Source organism: Phodopus roborovskii, unplaced genomic scaffold (assembly GCF_943737965.1).
Source record: "Phodopus roborovskii unplaced genomic scaffold, PHOROB, whole genome shotgun sequence".
NCBI lineage: Eukaryota > Metazoa > Chordata > Mammalia > Rodentia > Cricetidae > Phodopus > Phodopus roborovskii.
In genome coordinates this window covers 27463500-27484604 of record NW_026126418.1, presented here as the reverse complement: position 1 = coordinate 27484604, position 21105 = coordinate 27463500, and the positions used below count along the sequence as shown (strand labels likewise).

The 21105-nt window shown below is 40.5% G+C and overlaps 2 pseudogenes; one reads left to right on the top strand and one right to left on the bottom strand.

The window, feature by feature from the left end:
* Positions 1-3077: 3077 nt before the first annotated feature.
* LOC127221872 (60S ribosomal protein L26-like) lies at positions 3078-3504 on the bottom strand (annotated as a pseudogene).
* Positions 3505-3675: 171 nt separating this feature from the next.
* Positions 3676-4656, top strand: LOC127222083 (DNA-directed RNA polymerase II subunit GRINL1A-like; annotated as a pseudogene).
* The last annotated feature ends 16449 nt before the right edge of the window (positions 4657-21105 follow it).

Here is a 21105-nt window from a genome sequence, read left to right as displayed (position 1 = left end):
GAGTTTTTAGTGTCTCTACAGGGAAAATGTTGGAAAATTGAAGGCATGTAATAGCATGGGAGACTGTAGGCTTGCTTATCATAAGGATCTCCTGGGTTGTAAATGGAATTTAAAAAAAAAAATGATTGTTGCAAACTGAAAGGGATTTCAGAAAATGTCAGAAGCAACTTATTTTCCTGAGTTTACCCTGCACTTTTACCTAATGCTTTCTTCACAATGGTAATAACGTCCCTTTATTCTCTCTTTTTCTACTGAACACTGACCTAAAGTCTTTTATCTGTCTTAAACCCTTTTGTTCTCTGCTAAAGTCAGGCTTGCTTTTGTAGATTGCATTTTCTATAAATTTAATCTCTGGACCATGAAGAAGTTGGATTCTGAGAACTTGCTTATTTTTCCTAATTGTTTCCTCTGGAGAAGAAAATGATCAGCCACTGCACACTTTCCAGTCACATCTTCAAAAGCCTCCAGTGCCTCTAGTCTGGCTTCACTCCTAATTGCTCTGTGTTATTAAACAAAACATAATTTATTTTCTGAAACAGAGTAGACTTGTCTCAGAGATATGTTCTTACTCCGAACTGAACTAAGCACCCATCTCTTTAATGTCTTGCCTGAGAAGTCCATGCATCCTTTGATGGACTTTATCCCATATTCCATCTGGGAGCCACCACTATCCCATAGTAGTGTGATTGTTAGTAGGCCCAGCTGTCTACATTAGAAGCCCATAGAAGTCAAGGCACTTGTTTTGAAATCTATGATGTGTTGTTTGCTGAAGATAAAATGCAAGAAGATTTGGACTCTAGACTACTGGGCTTCATAGTAGTTTCTAGAAGTAGGTTAAGTATAACTCTGATCTATTTCTCCTCTGTTTGACTTCTGACTCTCTTGATGGTGTTTTGGATTTGGAGTGTTCCTCAAAGATCCATGTGTTAAAGGGTTGGCACCTGACTCAGCACTCTATTTGGAAATAGTAGAAAAGTACAAGAGGTGGGGTCTAGTTGGAGGTTTTAGGTCATTTGTCACCTGTCCTCAGAGGAAATTTTCTCAGATAGCAGCTCCCTTTCTGCTCCTTCTCCTCCTCTTATTCTTCTTCTTTGTCTTCTCCTCCTTCTCTTCCTCCTTAATTTATTTATTATGTATACAGTGTTCTGCCTGCATGTATGCTTACATATCAGAAGAGGGTGAGCCACCATGTTGGTGATGGAAATTGAACCTAGGTCCTCTGGAAGAGCAGTCAGTGCTCTTAACCTCTGAGCCATCACTCCAGCCCTTCTTTTTTACTTCTTGATGGTTATAAGGAGAGCAGTTTGCTCCCACATGAAGCACTTCCTGGTGAACTTAAGACAACTGTGAGCCTACACCTTTAAGGGCTGGACCATCTCCAAAGCCTATCATGCACTCTATTTGCCACAGTCCCCAAATCAACAGAACTAATAATCTGTAGACTGAACCTCTGGACTGTGAGCTAAGATAAACCTTTCTTCTTTTTTAAGTTTAGATTCTTTGTTTCATGCTGTAGCTTAAATATGAAATGTCCCTCAAAGACCCATGTGTTGAAGGTTTATTGCTATTGGAGATGGCAGGAACTTTGAGGAAGGGCTTACTTGAAAGAAGATAAATTTTTGGAGGTGTACCCTTGAAGATTGTATTGGAATGGGTCTCTCTCTCTCTCCCTCTCTCTCTCCGAACCCAGGCTATTGTGAGGTGACTAGCCTCCTCTTTGTTATGCTTCCATCATGACTCACTGTGTTGTCACAGGTGCAAAGCAATGTAAGCAGGGGCTAAAACCATGAGCCAAAAGGAAGCCTTTACTATCTTGTCCAAGTTGTCCATCTTAAGTTCTTTGTCACCACAATGGACAGTGTGACACAAAACTGATGAATGCAAACACCACCTGACATGATGTTAGTCTACATATAATAGTAACAATTGGCTTAGACTCCAACTATGTATACTTGGGTTTCTTAAGGATATTTTGCTTATTTCTGTGGGTTTTCTCACTCTGAAGCTAAAGTCCTATTATCTCAAGCCTGAAAACAGTCTTTAGGTCCAGGTGTTGACCTTTAAAAGCCACAAGACAGTTAAAACTTAGACAATTGGTTTCCACTGTTTTTAAAGAAAGAAAGTTTTTTTTTCCTAGCCATTGCTCTCTGCTAACTCACACACAGTTCCTCCACTCTACATCTCTTGATAAATTGCAGTTCATGTTTTTGCTTTTCTAAGAAGTTTATGGACAGTTCCTAACTAAGAGATAATAATTATAGGTGCCACAATCTGTACTTGAACCTGGGCTACATCTACTTTATTGGGCTAAGTCGTTGGTTACCCCGTTTAGTGTTCAAGGACTGGATTAGTCACAAGTCACAAGCTTAACCAAAGGAATCAATTTTGGCTAATGTGAACAAAGAGGCTTAGTACCAGACTTGGAGGACAACAGGACTATCTCCAGGAATCTGGTGGTATGGTCCACAGTGTTCTCAGGAGGCAGCCCCAATTGTGTTTTCCTTCTTTGCACTTAAAATGGAAAGTCTTGGGAGGAATTAGCTAACTGTCTTTGGTTCCTGAGTACCTCTGGGCTAAAGAAGCATAGAGACTCTTGCCTTATGGCATGGAAGGGAGTCAGTAATTTCCCAAAGGAAACTGAAAACAAAAATAGAGCAAAAAAAGTAAAAAATAATGATGCTTCCCTGCAGTGGCCAGGGAAAAACCTACCATCTTCCTTGAATAGCTCTTGCTATTGCATAGAATCACTCATTCTGCGTGCAGACTCAATAGAGAGATAGTGCTTAGGAATCTATTTTTATTACATTTTAAATTTCCTGTGTGTGTGTGTGTGTGTGTGTGTGTGTGTGTGTGTGTGTGTGCGCGCGTGCTTGCTACAGTGTATGCGGAGGTCAGAGGAAAATTTATGGGAGTCAGTTCTCTTTTTCAACCTTGTGGGACCCTGGGGGGTTTGAACTCAGGTCATAAGCTTGGTGGCAAGTGAGTTTACTAGCTGAGTCATCTTGTTAGCCTAGGAATTTGTCTTTTATATTTATTTTACTTAAATAGTCTTTAAGAAAGCTATGTATGAGACGCCCCTAATCCTGCATCTTCTCAATCGTTTTTTCTTCCCTGCCTTTGCACTTCTCCTTTCCTACTTGTCGAGACATGGCTTTCCTTTCCAGGATCTTTAGCCATCTTTAGCCTGGTGATAACCACCTTGCTGGGGTGGATGCCCACATGGACAGTTGTGCCTTTAGCCTTTTCTTGCTTCACTCGTTCAGTGTAGATGACATATTTCTTTCTGTACACCTGAACCACTTTGCCAATCTGCTGACCTTGGTGGTGTGCTCGGACAACCTGTACTTCATCACCCTTTTGAATGGGCATAGATCCAACATTGTACTTCTGCCTCAGCTCTTTGGAAAGAGGGGAAGACATGATCTTACTCCAAATGTGAGAAGATGCATTTAAATGCCATTTGCGGTTCTTGTTTCGGTCAGAAGTTACGAAGGGATTGAACATTTTGGCGGCTGCGATCCAATGATGGCCGCAAAAGGAAAGAGCAGGAATTTGTCTTTTAAAAAGGCTCACTAGAGTTAGGGGGAGCTGCGGGAGAGGTTGAGGCGCCAGGAGAGACTTTTGCACAAGGAAACATTCATTTGCAAATTGCCCAACAAAGGTAAAATTATCTTGGACACCATTGCCAAACTGAAAGCTGCCATTGCAGAACATGAAGAAGTTAAAGGGATAAGTGAACTGTTTGACTGTTAGTGTAGACTGTAAGCTAAGGCAAAAATCAACCACAAGAGTTGATATCCACATAGACAAGGCCCAGGATTCTGACCTGATGCTTGATACTTCATCATTAGTTCTTGACTGTTCCTCTGTAGACATCAAACCATCTAAAACAACCTCAGAAACACAAGAACCTGTACATCTCACTCACAAAGGCAGTGAAGAGACTTTGGAGGCTGACTGCACAGTGAACACCGGCCCAGTTCCGGCAGTAGAGCCAGGGCACCCTCATCTGACGTCAACAAACATCTCCCCCAGCGCCCTATTTCAAGTCAAGTGGAAGACATTTCCAGCAGCGTTGACAGTCTGTTTATCACTAAGTTGCAAAAGATCACAATTGCAGACCAGAGTGAACCCTCAGAAGAAAACAGCAGTTCTGAGAACGTGCCAGAGCTCCGGAGTGAGGACTCCCAAGAGGCCTCATTACATGGAAGTGCTAGAAATGCGAGTCAAAAACCCAGTGTCCCCTCCTCATAAGTTTAAGACCAACGTGTTACCCACACAACAGAGTGACTCACCAAGTCATTTTCAGAGGGGCGAGTCTCCTGCTTCCTCTGAAGAACATGCGCAGGGCTAGGTAACATCTTGATGACATCACAGCAGCGTGTTTCCTCCTGTTCACCACCTGCCTGCACAGCTGCTCTCCATAGAAGAGTCACTGGCCCTGCAGAAGGAGCAGAAACAGAATTACGAGGAGATGCAAGCAAAGCTCGCAGCACAGAAACTAGCTGAGAGACCGAGTATTAAAATGCAGTGCTACAATCCAGAAGGGGAGTCTGCAGAGAGATACCGAGAAGTGAGGGACGAAGATGATGCCCAGTCCTCGGATGAATTCTGAAGATGAGCACTGGGAGATTTATTTCCAAAGCTGACTGTTGAGCCGAGCCTCATAGCAAACTTCCTACTAAGTATCAAGATCAGTGTCAGACCTTGTTGAGGGACAGCAATTTTTAAAGTTACACAAAGGTAGCTACAAAATAAGAGCCCAGTTTGTCTTTCAGAAGATGAATTTCCTGTGCTAAAACAGTTTAATATTCGAACATTGTGTTTGACCATATTGTATTGCAGTTTTGCAGTATGTTGTGCATTGGTGTGATATTTTAGTGTGAGTAGAACACACTTTTTCTTTAAGATAGCTGCTTTTTCCTTATTCTTATTTTTATCAAGTAGCGTTGTTTACATCCCTTCTGGTAAAATACTTTGTTATCCCAGGCACCTGGTTCCTTTTCTTGATAAAATGCAAGGAGCAGTCTAGAGAATGGTAGAATGCTTTCATGGAGTTTCTGAGATGCTGGGTGTGCATACTGAGGAAGACACTTGAATTTTACAAGTGTTTATTTGCTCTTCCTGTCTTTTGGGGTGACTGCTGTCTTCCTGTGATGAAGATAAGAGCACCTTGAGGAGGCTCTGAGTGGGGAGGGTGTTCTGAGCTGGTTTGGGGAGCTAGCTGCTCTTGGCTTCCCCAGCTCATTGCTGTCCTGGATGATAGGTCAATGTACAGGGCACACATATTTGCTAAGGAAACTGGTGTTTTTCTGAGCATTACAGTTGAATTGTTAGTGTATTGCTTTTTTCCCTTTTAAACCCAAAGAGGTGTTTATAGGATATAGAAACCTCAGTCTCATATATGTACACATTTGTGTTGTTTAAATGATCATATCATCATCTTCAGCAAAGATAACAATGTATTATCAAAAACCTTTGTCTATTATGTGGAACCTATAATGAAGAAATAAAATAACAATCAGAACAACTTAAAAAAAAAAAGGCTCACTAACAAGAAGGAATAAATAGTTCTAGGATAATATTTTTCTGTGATTATTTTTTTTTCTGAAGAAGTGGGAATGTCTTATGTAGAGTGTTAACTTCTGAAATTACACTCTTGACATAACACCATGTTATCCAGATTAAGAAAACATGGTATGAATTATAATATTCTAACTCTAATTTCTGTGTGTTTATTGTTATGAGCTAAAGGACCCTGCTCCTCTGCCCCCAGCACTCATGTGCTAACCCCAGGACCTCAGAATGTTACTATTTTGGAGATAAGGCACTTCTTCAATCAGTAAGGTTAAATGAGGTTACAGAGTGGGCCTTGAAGACTGATGTCTTCATAAAAAGAGGCAATGAGGACACAGAGACATGCATGGATAAAGAAAAAAAAAATCACATGAAGACACTAGAAAAGGGACCAGTTGTTCTTGGCCCAAAGGGTTGTCATATAGCATCTGTAGCAAATGAAGGCAGTTATAAACTGGTATAGCAAGGTCTTGTTTATTCCAGTTCTTACTCAGTAAGAATAATAGCTTCTGTGTCATATATGCTTGACTTAGATTCTAGTATCCCGTGGACCACTGGGGACTTATTCCTGATACCCCTTCTTCTTGATATCTATATTGGCAATTGTGGTATTAGCCATTTTGCTCTGGACTCAAAGCAAGAATCAGGATGCTCTGTTGGTTCATCAATGCTCTTATAACTTCATCACTCCTGTACTAGGTGTTGAAGGATTTTCTGGTATTCGGACTTGGGGAGCTAAGCTCCCAATATCTACCCACATTTTGCTTGCAGCCCTATTCTTTTCTTCCTTTATATATGAAAGTTGTTGGGGGAATGCGTTGAGGGATGCACACCAGTAGTTCTGAGTAATCAGATGTTTCAGTAGCTCTTGGAGTCTTGAGCCTGGGCTTTAGAGGCAGGAAAGTGATCAGCAGCTCTGATGTCTCCTCAACTCACTGTCTTTGCTCCTTTCTGCCCCACTTAACTCCCTAACCAACCAACCGCAGAATGGGCATGCTTTCTCAGTCTTCCAGTATGAATGAGAGCTACCTTATGAAAAAAAAAATTATTAAAATGACCAATATTGGTCATCTAAGGGGTCGGATAAACCATTGAGAATTTTTCTTTCTTTTCTCCAACAAAAGTTACAGCAACCCCTTACTATTTGTGGATGACTGGTTCTAAGATGCATCCTCCCTAGCCCCACCATGACACCAAATTCCATTGATGTTTAAACCTCTTGTAGAAAATGACATAGTTTTCACATAACCTAAGCACATAGTCATGTATAATTTAAATTGTGTGCAGATCATGCATACTGCTCTGCAAATATTATATAAGTTAGTTGTTATTCTATGTTGTTTAGGTAATTTGGTACATATGCATTTTCTCAATGAGTATTTTCCATATGGATGTAGATGTGGTTGATTGTGAAGATGTAGGGTATATAGATATAAAAGATCAACTGTGGGGTTGACAGGATGCCTTGGTAGGAGAAATTCTTGCTGCATAAACATGAGGCCATGATTTGGGGTTGTCAGAACCCACTCAAGATCTGGTTGTGGTGGCACCCCTCTGTGTTGCTGGAATTTCTTTTTCTAGCCTGGTCCTGAAGCCATTTAGTCCCCATATAAATACACAGAGACTTATATTAATTATTAAACTGTTGGCCTGTGGCTAGGGCTTCTTATTGGCTATTTCCTTCTTAATTATTAACCCATTTATATAAATTTATGCATTTCCATGTGGTTTTGATTTACCAGAGAATGCCCAGACCTGTTACTCCTTTGGCAGTTACATGGCATCTCTCTCAAAGTCTCTACCTATCTTTCCCAGAATTCTCCTCATCTCCTATCCCTGCCCATCTTCCTGCCTCTATTGACCAGTCATCAACCAATAAGAGAAGCATTTATACAGAAGGTCTTCCCCCATCATCTCTGCAACCCTAGCACCGAGGAGGCAGAGACAGGTAGACCCTGGAAGATTACTTGTAAGGAGTAAGGTTTTTCCTCCCACCACCTGGTCTAGTCCTGCCACTGCGCCTGCCCCAATTAACACACAAAGACTATGTATTTGATATAATGCTGTTGGCCAGTTACTTGTTTCTTATTGGCTAGCTTTGTCTTAAGTATTAACCCATTTCTGTTAATCTAATATTTCCACATGCTTTCACCTTACCGGGGAGTGGGGCAGGCGTCTGGTCTCCCCAGTCTCTCCATGATGACTCCTCCTTACTACTTTCTCCTTCCTCCTTGTCTCCTAGTCCCGCTTATCTTCCTTTCCTATTGGCCAACAGTGCTTTATTCATTAACCAGTATGAGAAACATATATACAGAATGACATCTCCCATCATCTCCTCTTTTCTGTCTAAAAAAAAAAAAAATCAAATACAGAGTCTCTGTGCGTTATTTGGGGCTGGCAAGGCGGCGGGACAAGACCAGCGGCGGGTGAAAAAACCTTACTCCTAAAGCAGATCGATTCATTTTTTTCATAGGATGGGGATACAGAAGGTCAGTCAGTGAACCCAGCTGCAACATTGAATCTCCTTCTCAGTTCCTTGACTACTGAAAGTCACCTGAGCACTTGTTATTGCACTCAATTTATCTCAATTGAAAATATTGATCACCTACTAGACAATTAACATGGGGCTGAGCATTTGGAATATTAAGTAAATACCTGAAGATTATGACCTTGTTGAAAAAACTTGACAGAAAATAAAAAATGAGATAAAACAGTAACTCCAAATAAATGAAAACATACAGTGCACAAACACATGCATACAGATTTTTATGCCATACAATGACTTGTATATGGATGTTTATGTGATTTTCATTTGTAATAAGCCTGAAAAAAAAACTTGTATCAGGTTTCTATTGCTATGAAACATGTTAATCTAAAACTTAACAATGTAAAGCCCCAAATATTTATTATCTCACATATCTGTGGATCAGACATTTGTGGGCAGCTTACCTAGGTGGTTCTGGGTTTGAGTCTCCCATGAAATGAAGCTGTCCAGGGACTACTGTGGTCAACTGAGATCTAAGAGGAGGTTGGAGGGTCTGATTCTATTGACAGTTGATGGGCCCATTTCTTATTATATGCTGTTTTGTAAGACTTTTCCTGAGGAAATGTGAACAAATGTCTATTCACCTCAAATAGGCAACCAACCATACTGCTGCTAAAATCACATTTTGAAACATAAATTTGGTTATACTGTTCTGATTTAAATCTTTAAAAATTTTATGTTCTTTGATACATCCATTTATTCAATGTCACTTAATCATAACTCTCTTTTTTGTGTGGCTTTCTCTCTCTCTCTCTCTCTCTCTCTCTCTCTCTCTCTCTCTCTCCTGGGTATGGGGTTACAAGCAGGCTCCCATGCCCACCCAGCTTTTACATGGGTTCTGGGAATCCCAACTCTGGTTCTCATACTTGCACAGCAATGCTTTATTCACTGAACTATCTTCCCATCCCTCAAGTCATTTTTGATGGGTGCTTATTACCATATTAACCAATTCATGACATAACTGTAGCTTCTCAACTTTACCTTCTCAACTCACCCAATAGATTAAACTAGTCAAAGTTCCCTGTCTTGCACCTTGACTTGTGTATTCAAGCTTTTGGTTTTGGCACGAAAATGACCATTGTCCTTTCCTTTTGACCATGAAATTTCAAGACAACATTCACATGAATTCCTTTCTGGTGGGCACCTATTCAGAAGTAGAATCCAACTGGCTTTCAAACTAGCCCATACATGAGCATTCTTGTAATGGGCACCCACCAAGACATACTAGAACTTAGTCTTGAGGAAGAAAACATGTTATACCATGGCTAATCCACTTCAGAATTCAACACAAAACCAGGAATTCCCCATATAAATGGCTCAGTATAGGCAAAAACCAAGAATATGGTGCTAACCACAGAAGTTTTCACTCATCCTTTCCAAATTAAAGGAACTACAGATGTAACCCTGTTCCATTATCTCCTCCCTTAAAAAAACAAAAATGTTTGAAATCTAATAGATTCAGACAGTACCTGATCCACTTTCCCCCAAATTATCTAGTACAAACCAAAGCCCAGTTACAAATCTGTCTATGTTGTCCTCTGAGACTCCTTTTTGCTCACCATGGCCTAGTCTTCCTTACTGTAGTAAATAATAGGCCCAACTTTGTTTATATACAGGTATATAGTCATGGCTATGTTTGGCTGGTGGGATTCAAAGCATTCACATATTTAATGTTTATAACAGACAATGGAGGTTTTGAGACTGTGAACTATTAATTAATTAATTTATTTATGTCATTCTCTATACTGATCTGATGCCTGACTGGATAATGAGCACATTTACAGGAAAAATTAACAAGTGTGTATTTTATGATTGAAAGCACACAATCAACAAATGAAAGCTGCTGTTTAAATAAAACATGTTTCACATCAAAATGTCCCACCATCCAGCTACTGACTGAGTGTGCCTTTGCTTGTGAGCGTGCTCCTGTGGTTTTGATGCTATTGCCTCTGGCCAGTTCCTACCATCAGTAGAGCTCATGTCTTCATTTTGAAGTGATGATGGCTTGTAATGCACTTCCCGTTTCTCACAGCTCTTACCATTCCCAGCATGCATAGCTACGTAACCCACCAGGTGTGAGGTTGCTGTTATTTGGACTCTAAATTACTGGAAATAAATCACAGCAGGAAAGCAGATTAGGATAGTCTAAAGAGCAGGCAAAGAGAAACTACCAAAAAAAAAAAAAAAAAAACTAGGAGGAAAATTGATTTCTAACTACAGTTGGACTTCATACTTGTTTCACTTTCATAGATGATTCAAAGTATAGCATATAGTGTAGCTATTCTCTCTCTTGGATTTGCTTCTATCTGTACATCACCAGGACCATTATTTAATACTGTAGATTTTTCTGTCTTGTGCCTTAGCAATAAGTATGCAGCCAAAGTGGAATAAAGGTGATAGTTTGATTCATGGCTCCTACCTCATTTTAGTCCTGTGTAACAGAATGAGTAAGAACACTGATTTTTGAGTTGGAAGGATATGAATTGGAATCCAGAATAATTGGAATCAGCCCCTTCTGGAGAACGTGAATATCAAATTACTTATATTTTCTGAAGCTCAGTTTTGTCCTTTGTAAAATCATGTCAGTGGTAAATATTCCAGGAGAGTTCTAAGAATCTCACATATGGAAAACTTTCTTGGCAAATAAAACATTGAAATTATATCTGTTATGGATGCAGTTGGCTCATTACTTTTTATTAGTATTTATACACAGGGTAGAATTGCATGGCATTACATAATATTAATTTTATCTATTATGATTACACTGTAATGTTTATATACTGTACATCATAGCTAAAATATAATAGCTTACATTCTAGGATTTAGTTAAATTCACTGGGCAATTAAAATTCAGGTTGGCAACAAACACTTATGAAACCGGCTTGTGAATGTTATAGCTTTATTTAAAGAAAATTTCTAACAGAAAAAAAAAAAAACCAGTAAGTTCTTCCTCATGCCTATCACAGGTGGAGTTTGAGTGTCTGAACTGGAGGACTTTCAAGGTTCCCTGTTGTCAGAGGAGAATGAATTTGATAAATAGCAGGACAGAATAAACCACGAGGGGAAAGAAGCAGGCATTACACTGGCCTTTGGGAGGAGTGGGCACTATCACCAGAGCCAGCTGATGATGACGAATGGAGGCTCTGCCAGCTTGAATACTGCTTGGTTGTTTCGAGAGGCAGTTGACAACTGGGAATCAAGCCTGAGTGGAGCAGAGCAGAGCAGAGCAGAGCAGAGCAGAGCAGAGCAGAGCAGAGCAGAGCAGAGCAGAGCAGAGCAGAGCAAGTGTTTGTGACATGTGAAGAAGCAAGACACTACCGTTATTATCTAAATGAGTGATTTGTCATTTGTAGGTGTCAGTGACTATGCTAGTTTGTTTAGAGCCAGCCTCTCAAAATAACCCACACTAGGTAATGATTAGATTGCCAATCTGATTGGCTTGAGAAACACCTAGGACATCTATGAAGCGCCACACTGAACATGTCATGAGTAAGGATGCTTTCAAAGAAGACTCATCCTTAATGTGCGAGGCTCCATCCCCTATACTGCAGGCCTGGGTGGAATAAATCTGAGGAAGGAGAAAGCCAGCAAATGCAGAAATTTCTCCCTGTCTCCCCTCCTCTCACTGTTTCCTGTCTCCAAGAAGGAGTTCTCTTTGCTCTGGCATGACCTTCTCTCCACCTGAAACCCAGAAAACACTCAACAAAACCAACCTTTCCTCCTCAAGTCCCTATCAGATATTTAGTCATGGGGGCAAAAAGATTAGGTGATATGCTATTATCACCCACGGTCTATAAATGAGGAAATGGAGCTGAAGGGGTCTGCCTAGTCCAGTGGAAACTCATGTCAAAGGCATTGCCAGGTTCTTTGAGTGTGCTTTATTTTAATGCGTTTTTAGTCTCTGACATTGTATTGTTGATATCTGGACAACCAATTTTGATGTTTTTCTCATCTTTTCCTACTTGTGCTTGTTTTCCCCAAGATTTGTGAACATATGGAATGAGTTATGATAATTACTTTAATGTTTGTTTGCAAGTTCTACATCTGTTTCTATTTTGATTGATAGCTTTACTTATTAAGGGACTTATTTTCTTATTTGCTTGAATGCTTATTAATTTTTGATTATATGCCAGACATTGAGAATTTTACTTGGTTGGCTTCTGGATAGGAACTTTAATAGCTCAGGTTGGCCTCAAACTTCTGATCCTCTTGTATCTGATGACCAAGGGATAAGATCACAGGCATGTGCCAACGGGCCTGGTTTGCATGGTGCTGAGCATCAAATCCAGGGCCTCAAGTATGCTAAGCAAGCATTCTATCCATTGAGCTACATCCTCATCTCTTATTCATGTTTTTGTTGTTCTTTTGATCTTTGAGACAGGTCTTACTACATAGACCTAACTGACCTGGAACTCAAAACTCTGCCTGCCTCTACCTTTAGTGTGCTAGGAATCAAGACATTACTACCACATTCAGCCTATTCATGTTCTTAAAAAATGCTTTTCCATGGAACTATGCTTTCAATGTTTAGACTTGTGGTAGAAGTCTGTCCTTCAGGCATTGTATGGACATCGAAATTGTATGGTCTCTTGAAATTAGAGGAGACATGATTTCCTGCAGGAACCTTTCACAAGACCTCCAAAACATGGAGGTCATCAGACCTCTAACAGGGTTCACCCACCCCCATATAACCCTTCCTAAACTGCACAAGGTCTTGAGGGGTAAGAGAGTATAGGTGAGATGGAAATTTCACCAGAGTTCCAGAGAGGCAGTTTCTGTGAGTTATCAGCCATAGGGCGGTGGGTAACACAACCACCTCTCTAGTTCCTTGACTGAACTCCAGACCCCTTCCCTCCAAACTCCAAATCCTGTCCATAACTCAGGAGACTGTTGGCCTCTTCCTGGGTTGGTCCTCTCCACATTGCCTCTTGGGAAGGTTTTCTAGACAGTGAGCTCTGCATGTGTAGGGCTTATCACATTGATATTGTCCTTCAGAAATCACTCTCCTGTGATGCCTGCTATCTCCTGCCTGAAAACAATTGACTCTGTGTGTGTGTGTGTGTGTGTGTGTGTGTGTGTGTGTGTGTGTGTGGTGTAACTAGAGAGAAACTCTCATCTCTGTCGGCTACAGAGTCCCTAAATAGCTTTTTACTACATTACTAATGCTATAGTCTGAGTGAGCACTTCATTTGTGTTCCCTAAATATAACACATAGTTTAGCCAACTGTGTTATGACTACATAGCACTGTACCTAGATTCAGCTTACTCCTCATTTTAATGTCTATTAGCTGCCATATACTGTTGGCATGTACAAATTTATGTGCATGGCTCTTTCAGTTAAAAGTCCAGGAATTTTAGTTGGCCTAGCTAAATGGCTTCAGCTCATTTAGCTAAAAGTTCAGGGAAATGAAGCATTTTCAGGTATGGATATGATGTTGTGAAAACTATGTAACTTTAGTTCCTGGAACCGTTTCTCACATAACTCTCAAATTCAGGACAAGATTGCTTTTGACATCAGAGGATTTCTCATCTAGGCAGGTAACTACTTAAAGCATACACAATGGCTTTAACCCACACTACCACCAAACAAACAAAAACCTTATAACTTCGTGTCTTAGTGTTTCTATACTGTGATGAAACACCATGAAAAAAGCAAATTGGGGGTGGGGTGGGGGAGGAAAGTGTTTATTTGGCTTACATTTCTACAGCACTGTTCATTATTGAAGAAGTCAGGACAGGAACTCAAACAAGGCAGGAACCTGGAGGCAGGAGCTGATGAAGAGGCCATGGAGGGGTACTGCTTACGGGATTGCTCCTTATGGCTTGCTCAACCTGATTTCTTTATAGAACCCAGCCCTGGGATAGCACCACCTACAATGAACTGGGCCCTCTCCTATTGATCACTAATTAAGAAAACATGTTGCAGCAGGATCTTTTGGAGGCATTTTCTCAATTGAGGCACCCTCCTCTTTGATGACCCTAGCTTGTACCAAGTTGACATAAAGCCAGACAGTACACCTAGTATGAATGTCCTCAAGTAGGATCAGGTTAGCCAGGTGGTTCAGCCTCTTCTGTGCATGATTTTTAAAGTTGAGTGAGCAGGTCTTGTCCACAGGTCTTCTCTCTTTCTCTAGTCTCTCAGTAGGTGATTCCCTAGTGTGCCTAATAATCAGAACTTCATCTCTCTCTACCTCAGTCTTCTCACCTCTAGTTGTGTCTATCCAATGGCCTAATTGTCAGATTCACCTGGCAACTTCTGAAGGCTTCCTATCTCTGGTTACAGGGACACTTGCTCATTACCTTGGCTCCCCATAACTTACCCTTTTCCAAGTGCTAGCAGATCTAGCTTCAAACTCTGCACAAACACAGTCACGTCTCCTGATTCCCACTGGTGTCTAGTACAAATACTCATCCTGTCTTCCTGAGCTGTACCCTAATCCACACAACAGACTGAGTTGTCTTCTCTCTCTCTCTCTCTCTCTCTCTCTCTCTCTCTCTCTCTCTCTCTCTCTCTCTCTCTCTGTGTGTGTGTGTGTGTGTGTGTGTGTTGGAAAGTGGCTCTGGGATCCCACATCCCACAGTGTCTTTTTAAAATTCTCCATTGTGTGTGTGTTTAAATGCATTTTGCATTTGCATGTGTGGAAGTTTATGTTGCTTGTGTGTTCACGTGCCAGAGGTTGGTGTGAGGAACCATTCTGGATCACTTTTCTACCTTATTCATTGAGTATGATCTCTCAAATGCAGAGTTCTAAGACAGGGATATCTACCCAGCCAGCTTGATCTAGGGTCTCCCGTCTTTGCCTGCTAAGGCTGGAATCGTAGATGGACCTCCACATCCACATGTCATCTATGTGGGTTTTGGGAATCAGAATGCACAGTGCTTTTCTGGAGACATAAGACCCACATGACTGGATTCCTACCAGCTCTGGGATTTTACACTGCATCTTCCCTCCTTGAGTCTCCAACCACAGCTAGCTTTTCTCTTCCACAGCTGCACAAGATTTATCCCTCCATGGGAATTTTGCATTTGCTCTTTTTGCTTGGAATGACTCATCTCTTTCCCCCAGGGTAACCAGTTTTATTTTACTTTTTTTGCTTTTTTGAATCTTAATGCAAATATCATCTCTTAAATGAGTGAGAACTCCTCTCTGAGTCAGGTAACACATTCCCTGTTACGATTAGCTTTCTGGCTTGGCAGGTCCCACTGCCCTGCCCTTCACAGCTTAAAGAAACATGCAGATGCTATATTAATTTTGAAATTGTTGACCTGTTGCTAGCATTTTTATTGGCTAGCTCTGTCTTAAATATTAACCCATTTCTATCAATCTAAGTTTTCCACATGGTCTTATCTTATGGGAGAAAGGGTCCCGGCCTCTTACTTCTGCCATGTCCTACATCTTGACTCCTCTCTACTTCATCTCCCAGAATACTCCTCGTCTCCTAGTCCCACCTATCTTGCTTTCCTATTGGCCAACAGGGCTTTATTCATTAACCAGTAAGAGAAACATATATACAGAATGACATCTCCCATCAATTCCCTGTTTATGAAAATCATTCTTCCATCCTTAGTGGAGTATGACTTGTCATCATTTTCTACCTTCTTTCTACTTTCTTTTAATGCTCTAAAATGTCTTCATTATTTTCTGTGTATAAAAATAATATTTTTTTTTTCACAAAAAACAATTGAGATAGATAAGAAGCAAAACCACCAGACAAAAATCCCAAGTCACTTAACTTTTCTCACCAGCCAGCCATTGATCTCTGAAAATACTTTAGATTCTCTATGTTACAGCTGGAAGGAATACTGAGTAGATAAGTGTGTGTGTGTGTGTGTGTGTGTGTGTGTGTGTGTGTGTGTGTGTGTCCCACTTTAACAGGAAGATCTGTTCATCTGTTCTAGGGTCAGAGGGGATAAAATCATGAAAGGGTAGAAATGACGAGTCAATGAACCTGTGTTACGCAGAGGTCTATGCTTCTAAACTGGATGCTCCAGATATAGACACGTTAGGGGAGGGACTAAGCATTTTATCTCCCTAGTTTTAAATGGGAGGAGTGACAGACCATAAAAGCAAGCTATTGGTCATTTGACTGACAAGTTCTCCCACAGATTGGCAGTCTTGATTTGATTTTAGAGGATCCAGAGATGACTGAAGAGCACACTGTGAGACATCCTGATGGGGATGCAGAGACAGAGATGGCACAGTGGTGCACTGGCCATTGCCTCACTGTGCTGTTGTACAAGCCACTATGTGCCAAGCATCCGCCTTGCTTCTGAGCTTCAGAGACATGGTATAAAACTTATATTGGCTAAAGATTTCACTTTTTTCCAGATACAGTGCATTTTCAGAGTCTTCTGGGGCCCATGCTGCAGGAGACAAAGGTGGAAAAGGAAGGCCAGTTGCTATGTTTTCCTAGTGACATAGTGTTGGCAGCATGAATGAGCTCCCCTGGGAACAGCACTGTGGCAAGAATTTCCCAAGCTGATTTAATTCTGCAGTGTAATTCACAGATTTAAACACATCCCCTCTTCTTAAGCTCTCTAATAAAACCTAAAGGATTTGCAGTTCCTTCTGTCTGAAGGATTTGAAGTACTTTCTGAGCTAAGTTCCTGGTCTATTGGGGGCTTATTTGTACAATTTCTTAAACCCAGGATTTATGTGGTTAAAAAATCCACAAGATTTCAAGAAGGCAATTTCTCAGGACCCTCTTCTCTGTGAAGTGTCCCAGGGCTTTGCTCATAGAGTCAGAAGTTGCACAAATCTGCTCTGAGCCACACAGTAGAGCATCCCATAACACAGAGTGAGACTTCAGACATATACATTGGATTAAATGACACTGCTAGAATCAACAAAAGCATTTGTCCTTGGATACTGTCAATAATGCCTGCATACACTTTAATAGAAAGGGTCTGTTAGGATGGCTTATTTTCAGAGATTTATTATCTAGTGCAGATGAGTGAAATGGCTGTGAAAAGATAGGTTTTGACTGATCACTTTGATGTTTGATTGTATTACTTTAAAACACTCATGAAATAAAAAACAGGAATATACAAAACTAGCTTTAAAATTAAAAGCTATCAATAAGCTTTTAAAATGACAAATAAGTCCTTGGGCTAAAAGGACATTGATTTAAAACAAAACAAACAAAACAGATTCTTCTATTTTCAAGTCCATATTTCTAAATGAAAACCTAAGTTCCCATTTTCTCATGTTATTAATTTGAGACATCTGATAGACTCAATCTCTTCTTTTATTATTTTCAAATTTGTGTGTGTGTGTGTGTGTGTGTGTGTGTGTGTGTGTGTGTGTGTGTGTGTGAGAATCAGAAGAGAAACTAAAGGAGCAATTTCTTTTCCACCATCATGTGGGTTCTGGGATCCTGCTTAGGTCATCAAGCTGCACTGCCTTTACATGATGAGCTATCTTCCTGACCTCTAGAATCAAAATCAGTCCCCACTCTCTTTCTCAACAAGGTCTCACTGTGTAGCCCTGGTGGTCCGGAACTCATTATGTAGACCAGGCTAGTCTTGAAATCACAGAGATCCATCTGCCTCTTCCTCCAGAGTGCTAGGATTATACCAAATGAGGTGGTTTGAATGAGCATGCCCCCCCCCTTAGGCTTACATATTTGAATGATTGATCCTCAGTTGCTGGAACTCTTTGGGAAGGATTAGGAGGTGTGGCCTTGTTGGAGGAGGTGTGTCACCGGGGGTGGTCTTTCTGGTTTCAAAAGCCCATGCCATTTCCAGTTAATTCTCTCCCTGCCTGCCCTTTGCTTGTGGATCAGATGTAATCTCTCAACTACTGCTTCAATGCTATGCTTGCCTGCCTGCTGCCATGCTCTGCAACATGATAGTCATAAACTCTACTACCCTCTGGATCCTTGAGACTCAAATTAAATGCTTTCTTTTGAAAGTTTCCTTGGTGGTGTTATTTTGTCACAGAAATTTAAAAGTAGCTATTATACATCTTAATTTTAGTCAAGTCAACATCTAGTAAAACTATATACTAAGATACATTTCACATTTTTGGCAGTTTTTACCTTAAGTTTTTCACTTATAGCATTCCCTATCCATGAGTTCTCCCATTCTATCCCCAACCAAAAGGCTCCATAAACTCAGCTGTCTTAACAAGTAGCCTCTCTGTCCCCTGAAGACATCCAATGGCAGTCTCCCAGACATCTCACTCCAATATGGACCACATAGCAAGCTTTCTGGAGCACCTTTCAGCTTCTTTCAGATTTGCTCAGGTTTGCTCTACTTGCCTTCGGATTTTATGTTTTCTTTTTCCAGGCTTACTTCAATTTTTCTTTTCTTAAACAGAGAGTCGCTATGTAGCTTAGGTTGACCTTGAACTCAGAATTCTTGTGCCACAGCTGGATGACATATATGAACTACCATACTTGATTTCACTCCTAATTTTTGTGGGGCTCATTCTTTAGTGAAAGGTATGAAGTGTATTCTACGTAGATACACACGACTGTGTTCTGTACTCTGTGTATGGGGTGGGGGACTATGAGAGTCACACATATCTTACCTTGTCCTTTTGAAGGAGCTACTCTACTGTCCGCTAATTAGCAAAACCTCTGACTAAGTCATATCCAATGTCACTCTCAGCTTCCAATCCTTTTAATGTGGCCTGTTCTTACTCTTCTTGAATATCTTCTTCCTGTGGTTCTGGGTCGATGTGGATCTTTTCCCACTCAGTGTGTTCAGCCCTTGGTGCTCCCTTCAATTAGGAGCCTCCCAGGTTTCTGTTCCTTCATTTGTTTTCGGCCTTCCAAAATCCTGGCATGCTTTCTTGCCCACTAATACTACTTCCAATTTCATATTTTCCTAAGCTGGTTTATTCCTTCATCTTAGTGGGATATTGGAAAGGAGCAGAGATAAGCACAAGTAGTGAATCTGAACCCCTTAACTTAAAGTTTAGACTACTTGTTTTTCCACTAGAGAAATTGCTTCTCCTTGTCATCTGTTAGCCCCAGTTCCTTGGATGCTTTATTGGGACTGTCAATCACAAGAGACAGGCTCTTCATCACAGAGATGAGCACATTACTGAGATGAAGGCGAGATCAAGTAGGCACATAATCAGGGGTGAGAAAAGCATGGTAAACAGCAGCTGTAGCTCCAGTCAGATACCCCTTGGTACCTAAATCTCCTTGAAGCTGCAGTATGGTTGTTCCCACTACATCAGAAACCAGACACCAGGGCATGTTCTCAATTGTTGCACATGTATACCTGTTACAAGTAAGGTTTTTCTGCCAGCCTGGACCCACTGCGGTGGCAGCCCCAATAAACACACCGAGACTCTGTATTTGACATAATGCTGTCGGCCAGTTACTTGTTTCTTATTGGCTAGCTCTGTCTTAAGTATTAACCCATTTCTATTAATCTAAGTATTTCCACATGGTCTCATCTTACCGGAGAGGGGCTGGTGTTGTGCTCTCCCAGGTCTCCCCATGCTAACTCCTCCTTACTACTTCCTCTTTCCTCCTTGTCTCCTAGTCCCTCCTATCTTCCTTTCCTATTGGCCAACAGTGCTTTATTCTTTATTCATTAACCAATAAGAGAAACATATTTACAGAATGACATCTCCCATCATCTTTCTGTCTAAAATAAAAAGAAGGGTTTTAACCATAGTATAACAAAATATATCACACAACAGTTATCAAATAAGAATCACAGTTAACAATGAACAATTAGTTCATTAACATTTAGCAAGAATTAAAGAAAATATTTCATCATCTATCCTATCTTTTTGAGTCTAACGTCCTATATGTACCTTATCTTTAATCCTAACTAAGGAAAACTATGACCATAACTATTTGTCTTCAAATCCCTCAAAGACCACCGAAGGATAATATATAAATTCTAGAAATGACAGAGACAACTCACTGCCTGGTCAGTCACCCGAAGTTCTTCTGTAATTTTCCATCTTCAGCCCATAGGCCATAGTGTGTCTGGCAGACTCTTCAGCAAAGCAGGAAACTTTAAACTGTCTTCTTGTATTGGAAGTTTGTCAGTCATTTTGCTCTGTGTCCTGCAGACTGTCTGGCAGACTCTTCCATGAAGCAGGAACTCTGTATCAATGTCCATCTTGAATCAGCAGTCACTTTTCTGTGGGTCCTACATGTCCAGTTTATACAGCATAACATCAAACAGTCCAGACAAGAGCAGTATCTTGTCCAAATGGCTAGTCTTGCCATATTGGAAGTAAACTTCATAACGTGTTTCTTTGATGTCCATATTCCTTTCTGACGCAGGTGGTGTTGCCAGGAGCATTTATGTCTCACTGTAAGAAAAACCCTAAACAATTTTAAATGCCATATTCTGTAGGTCTTTGAAAGGCCTATCTTAAATACATCTCTGTGTATCTTGAAAAACTAACTTAACTCTAAGCTTTGACTATCATAGGCAACTATCTATAATCTGTACTAAATTATACATTACATTTCTAAATGAGTTATATAAACACAATACCTAAGCAAGAGAAATATACATATCACAAAATTGGCCTTAAATTGTATCAATAAATGAAAATCCATTCCAAAACAAAGTATTCATATCTATACCATAATTCCCTTTTTACCTTTAAAAATATTGGGTGTGGTCATTAACCATTTATAACCAACCCCATATAAATGAAAACAAACATTTATAGACAATTTTGGGAATTTGGGCATTGTTCTTTCCAAACTGCTTCCTGCTGGTAGGGGGTGCTGTCATTGGGGATCCTAAGAAGATGCAGAAATCCTAGCTGTAGTCTGCAAGGCTGCCTTGTTGAAGCTGTTTTGAATGTTGGATCATCAGGAACGCTGCTTCAGGGGGTCTGGCTTGATCAAACCGTATTAGTCTGGAAGGAATCTACAGCTTTTCATTTTCTGTGGAAACCAAAATAGAAATCCTTTTCCCCAGTAACTTGCCCTTGAACTTAAATTTCAGAGTCAAAGCATTTTTAAAATATATAAATTGGATTGATCCAGCA